Consider the following 6,000-nt stretch of genomic DNA (forward strand, 5'->3'; position numbering starts at 1 on the left):
GTCCAAGAACGACGGTGACAAGCCATACAACGCACTCATTCGCACACTCAGGCTCAATACTACGTAGCAGAGTGGTACGCATGGAGACGTGCTCATGTTGGTGGAATGCCCTTCGTAATCGATCCCCCAAAAAGCTTAGACCTTCCTTGCTTGATCTGTCAACGGCCGTCCATTCAAACGGTCATGTCCGTGCTAAAACGGTCAATGTCGTTTCGTTTTGACATTTTTGACATTTTTGACATTTTTGACATTTTTGACATTTCTGACGCCTTGACTTCTGTGCACACCCTCTTTGTTTCTCTCGTGCTTCATCTAGAGTCAAAGCTTGCTCGGGTGATTGGCAACGTCTTGGGGCAGATTGTCGGATTGAAGAACTGCTGAACGATACAAGGCCCGCGCCGAAGACGAGGCCTCACACCTTTTTTTCGGGTCTGTGAATGAGTGTGGGCCCTGGCTGTGGGCTACCCTTTTCTCCGTTCGACCTCATATTAAGGCACTGCCATTGCCGTGCACATAATCATACGACGTAATTATATTATATGGCATAATTCGTACCCCGTAATCTGTTAGGGCAGCTGGCCAAGGACGGAGCAGGTGACACAATTTCGACTCGACGGCACAGCTCCTCTGCACTACGCGGACGGACGACGGACCGTGTGGCCGAGGACGCCAGACAAGCACAGAGGCTCTGGCCAATGCATCTGCCGCTGCACCTTGCCACAAGACCATCTGGGCAAGGCTGCAGCCTGGTCAGACGCTGGCCGGGCCTCGGGGATGCATTGCAGCGTTCCGTACAAGTTGAAGGGCGCATATAGGATTTCGGATCTGGTGATCTGGAGCGACATAAAGTTTTTCGTGAAAATAAATTAAATAAAGTAAAGACAGCCATTGGTTCTGCACATCACTCCCCATTCAGAGACGTCGTATTTCATCGCAACCATTTTAAACTGCAACAGCTCACCTGCCACACACACTCGCACGCCCACGCTCGCCACGCTTAACTTTGCCTCCCTACAAATGTATGTCAAACAATCTGGGGAAGATGGCTGGGTGGTTGTATGCGTGTGGGGAGTGGCGATATCGATTTTCGACGTGTCCTGGTGTCTCATCGAGTCCGCCGTGGAAGGTTTGCATTGGACAACAAGGGTCAAGTCTTGTTGACCCTGTCCACTCTCACTGTAACTCTGCAACGGTTCATTATCAGCAGCCTTTCCATTCTTGTCAGGCGGAGGCACCAATTGACTTCAAAATAAACAAAATACATGCCTCATCAGGACCAATTTGAAGATTGCCCGAGAACGAAACTGCCACACAACCGGTCCCCTCGTGACCATTTTCTCTCGATTCCTCTTCTTCTTCTGTCAACTCGCAGCTCTGTCTTGCCTCGCTTCCCACCTTTGCCGCAATGCCACACTGTTTTTGCCTCTTCTGGTCCGAGACCACCCCGAAGCCGTGCGTTCGGGGCCGGCGAGGGACAGACGAGCGGAAAAGTGAAGGGACTGGAGACTGGAGAAACTGGAGAAACTAGATAACTGCTTCGTAACGACTTACTCATCGAAATGTCGTACCGTTCCGTTCTGTACGGAGTACTCTGGTTCTCTGTGAGAGTGCGACCGGTGAGCTCAAGACAGGGAATCCCTTCCTGAGGGAGAGGTGAGATACAAAAACGCCGCAATGACAATAAGAAAACGACAAGACGGGAAAACGGGACGTTGTCAAAACGGAGGAAATGGCAAAACGGACTACGAAAAGGAAAGGGGGCGTGGGGACCGGGTCTGGGAAGGCTCTGCCGACGTGGTACGGAAGATGGAAGACGGTACGAATTAGACGAGCCGCTCCTGCATAGCACAAAAACGCTCACCTGAGCAGAAAAATAAGACTGGCAAAAAGGCAAGGACAGATGTGCTACGGCATACAGAATACAGCAGGATGATTTTATGATTTGGCATCGTCGAGGGTCATCACTGCCGATTGCGAGTGTGACTGCCGGGCTGCCCATCTGTGAAATCTGTACAATAGGAGCGCTGCATGGCCTCGTCTTGTCGTCCTGCCGGCTGGACATGCTCTGTACACCGCCTCCTTCGTCTTCGTATCTCTTTGTCTTCGTCTCTTTTCTGACGCACCCCTGTCTCTGCTTCCTTCTTTGTGTCAGCATTGTGACCGGCGACGACGACAATGGCCTGTCGTGGCTGGTTGCATTGCGTCTATGTAGATCCGGCTACGTCCCTCCAAAAGCCCTTCTGGTCAGCGCTGTGCAACCGAGGAAAGCTCGGCCCTTTTCTGGTTGTCCGTTTGATGAGAAGCGGAAGGATGTTGGGACGCTGTGGAAACAGACGGCGCGGAATGACTTTAAACGGGACCTATTCTTTGTCCAAAATAAAAATCATCGTCTGGCCTACTAGCACAGAGTGCAGCCATTTGTTTACTTCCATCAAGCTAGTATTAGTCAAACAGGGGCATCCAATGTTGCGTGACATGTCCCTTGCTATGTTTATCTTTATTTGAGTATTTTCAGTATTTTCTGTATTTTCAGTATGTATATATATATATATATTCGTTTTCAATTATTGATTATTACATTATTGCATTCCAACGACGAATTCTGTCCTGACAAGTTCTCCATCTTCCAGTCTTGTCTCACCGACCGTCATGCCATGCAAACATAAACATCTTCGCCATCGTGAATCAGCTCAACTGCATGTCTTGGTCAAAGCTGACATCATCGGTTGCACCGTTCGGCTCGGGCGATTCGAGCAATTCAGGCAGCTCACAATGTCCGTCCAATCGAATCCGCCAGCCGCATAAATGCACCTGCACATGATCTCTTTTGTCCCGCCTGGCGTGCTGTCGCCTTTTCGACCTTGGTCTGTTCTCTGTTCTTTTCTTGTCCCGCGAACAACAGCACACAGACGACTACCACGAGATGCAATGATCGTCTGGCCGTCGGCTGCGAATGGGACGATATGCAAAGCAGCGGGGACAAAGCAAGACACGACAGCGCAGCAGCAGGCAGCAGGCTCACCATCCGTCACCACGATGACCGCAAACCTGCCTTGGCTGCCACAAAGCGTGACTGCTTCCTACGCGGCCATTTCCCCGCATAAACGGGACGACTGACCTTGTTTGGCGCATCTTATTCGTGCATTTTGTGTGCACCCTGTACGACGTATGGTTTGTTGCATCGTCCATTCGTTGCATGCAGGACTCCTGTGCCTTTTGGTGTCCTTTCTGTCCTCGCGTACGCTCGGGTATGACGAAATGGCCAGCGTGATGGGCTGTCTCTGGCCCCCAAATCGTTCACCGGCGGTTCGTATCCAGAAACGAACGGCCTAAAGCATCCGAAAATAGCACGTCCGTGGCTGAAACCGACACAGCCCGAAACACGTCTTGTCAACTGACAGTCAAGATGGATGGTTGCAGTTGCAGTCGGCTTGCGAGGCGGTTCGAGTGTGCCGACATGTTTCTGCTATACTGATGTTTCTGGTGTTCTGATGCGATGGGCTCTCCTCTTGCACACCTTCTCTCGGTTCCTTCGCTCCCAGGGTCTCCTCTCCGAGTGCCAACATTTGAAACATGTCTTGCAATCGCCAGTCTTGCCCTCTGGCGCAGATAGAAGACCAATCGAAGGCCTCTAGAAGCATAAAGGAGGTGCGCCATGGCGGCTGTCTGGACACCATCGCTGCCGAGAGAGACGGCGACGGTCCACTGGCGTTCCCGACAGTCTTCTCACCGCTGTGGACATTGCCACAAACAACACACCCTCTCGCTTCCGTCTCCCCTCTCCTCTCCCCTCGTGGATCTTGTCACTTTTCACGCCGTAACCGCCATCGTTGCGCGTCGCGGCCCTTGCGGCCCGACAGAAGGGGTACGGCTCTACGCAGGGTGACGATGGCAAAGATGGTGTGATGTGTGTGTTGGCGACAACACAACGTGACAACCGACTGACAACAAGGCGAGACATGGGCTTGAGACGGACAAATACACATCCGCCTCGGGTTGAGTCCTGGGCAATGGTATGTCTGTCCTCGGCGTCGTGACAAAAAGAGAAAGAAATTCAGAAATACAAAAATACATAACAATCTATTTCAAATTAACATCAAAATAATTTCAAAATAATTGTCACCAAATGGTAGGCAATTCAAATGAAAATAAAGTCCTGGATAAAATTCAACAAAAATAGAGCGCGGCCAGACATAAATCATAACAAACAAAAACAACCCGCCATTCACTAGAAAGTCATTTACATGTCACCATCGTCAAAGTGCAGTCGATAATGCCAACACGTAAAAACAGACGTCCCATGATCACCAAAAATATGCCACCGTGGTTCAAGCGTGGGTGCCCATTTGGCGGGGCGGAGGGGCAGCGGAGAGACCCCCATCGTGATCATGCACGGCAGCAGCCTAACCCATAGATGTGTTGGCCTTGCGGTCTGTCGTATGTCGCATGCGTACTCCGTCTCCATCGTGAGAAGCCAACGGCTGTTCAGCCCTACTGTCGACTCCATTGTGACCCTCATGGCAGTTGGCAACATGACCCATCGTGCCTGCCAGCAGTATGCGCCTCATCTGCATGCATACGCAGTATTCAATTCAGCAGGCACGATCGTGCGCGACATCCCGCACGTGGCGGGCAGCAGCCGGCCCCAAATATGCAGGAAGGCACGAGTTGCGTTCTTTCTCGTCAAATCGCACACGGTCACATGGTCACATCCAGCAGTGCACAATGGGAAGGCGCGACAAACTGAAATCCGACGGCAAAGGAAAAGGCACAGATTAACCTCTGGACAATGCTTCGTCTACGACTACGTCGGCGTCGACGTCTACATCTACGGCGTCGCATGACTCCAACTGGACAAAGAACGAGGCGGAGAAATGGACACGCGGAATACATATTGCTCCATTTTCATCTTCATGTCCCCCACCCCATCGACCGGACATCGTAGCCGGCCCAAAGGGGAAAGAAAAGAAAAAAAAGAAAAGAAAAAAAAGGCCAATCCTCCCTTCATCCATCGTGACGATGGAAAATGGCCTGTTTGTGAGTCAGGACGGCCATCGTCCACAGTCCACGATGGCTGCACGGTCTGGCGTCGTGCAGAATACCCCGTACCAAATGGGGTAGGCGATCCGACAGGAAAACAAAGAAAATAGCCGACCTGGGGTAAACGTTGAATAAGAGCCCTGGGCGATCGTCGAATCGAACCGGCTCTATTTGGCGCATGTTTTGGCGTCCTTTGGTTCGCCATGTTCGTCTGGTGTTGTAGCCGGGTCGTCGTCTTGGTCGCCTTTGTCTGCACCATAGAGGGAAGTACGAGAAAGCAAAGCAGTCCCATGCGACAACGAAGGACCGGCCATGGACACGGGAAAACTCACCATACACAAGCCAAAGCCAAAAACTACCAGCCTGGATCTCAGCTGCAACAAATTCCCGTACATGTACGAAATACACCCACAATCTAAAGTCCGATGCGGACGAGTTCTGAGCCTGGACAGCTTCAACCTGCTGAAGAAGACGAGTCCGCCGATTGGTGGCATCTCGGGCCAGTCGCAGACACACCGGATGAGCCTCTCCTCAAAGAGGCAAGCAGATCAACCGTTTTGGGGCAATGCTCGGGAACTCGGACAACTACACCGAGCCACTTGGCTGCTAGACCTGCCCCCAAGAGGCTGGAGTGGCAAGACTCGTTCGGAGACGATGTACTTCCGCATGGAGTATTGTTGCTCCATCGAGGGCAGACGGCATGGCGAGAATGGCTGCAGGGCCTGCACAGGCTCACAGGCTAGGCCCTTCCCTTGCCAACAGGCCTCCTGCGGCAGGCAGCATGTCGGCTCCTGGCTCCAAGCGACCAAGCGCCATTTCAGGGCCAATTTGGCCGTCCCCGTTTTGTGCATTGCCGCCGGCGCCTGCGACGTCCAGCCAGTCGCCGGGGCTGGGGAGGGCAAGGCTCCAATCGCGTCGACGTCGACGGTCATCCGCGGTCGTTGTCGGCTGTTCCGTTTT

Source organism: Sporothrix brasiliensis (assembly GCF_000820605.1).
Source record: "Sporothrix brasiliensis 5110 chromosome Unknown Cont20, whole genome shotgun sequence".
In the NCBI taxonomy this organism is placed as follows: Eukaryota; Fungi; Ascomycota; class Sordariomycetes; order Ophiostomatales; family Ophiostomataceae; genus Sporothrix; species Sporothrix brasiliensis.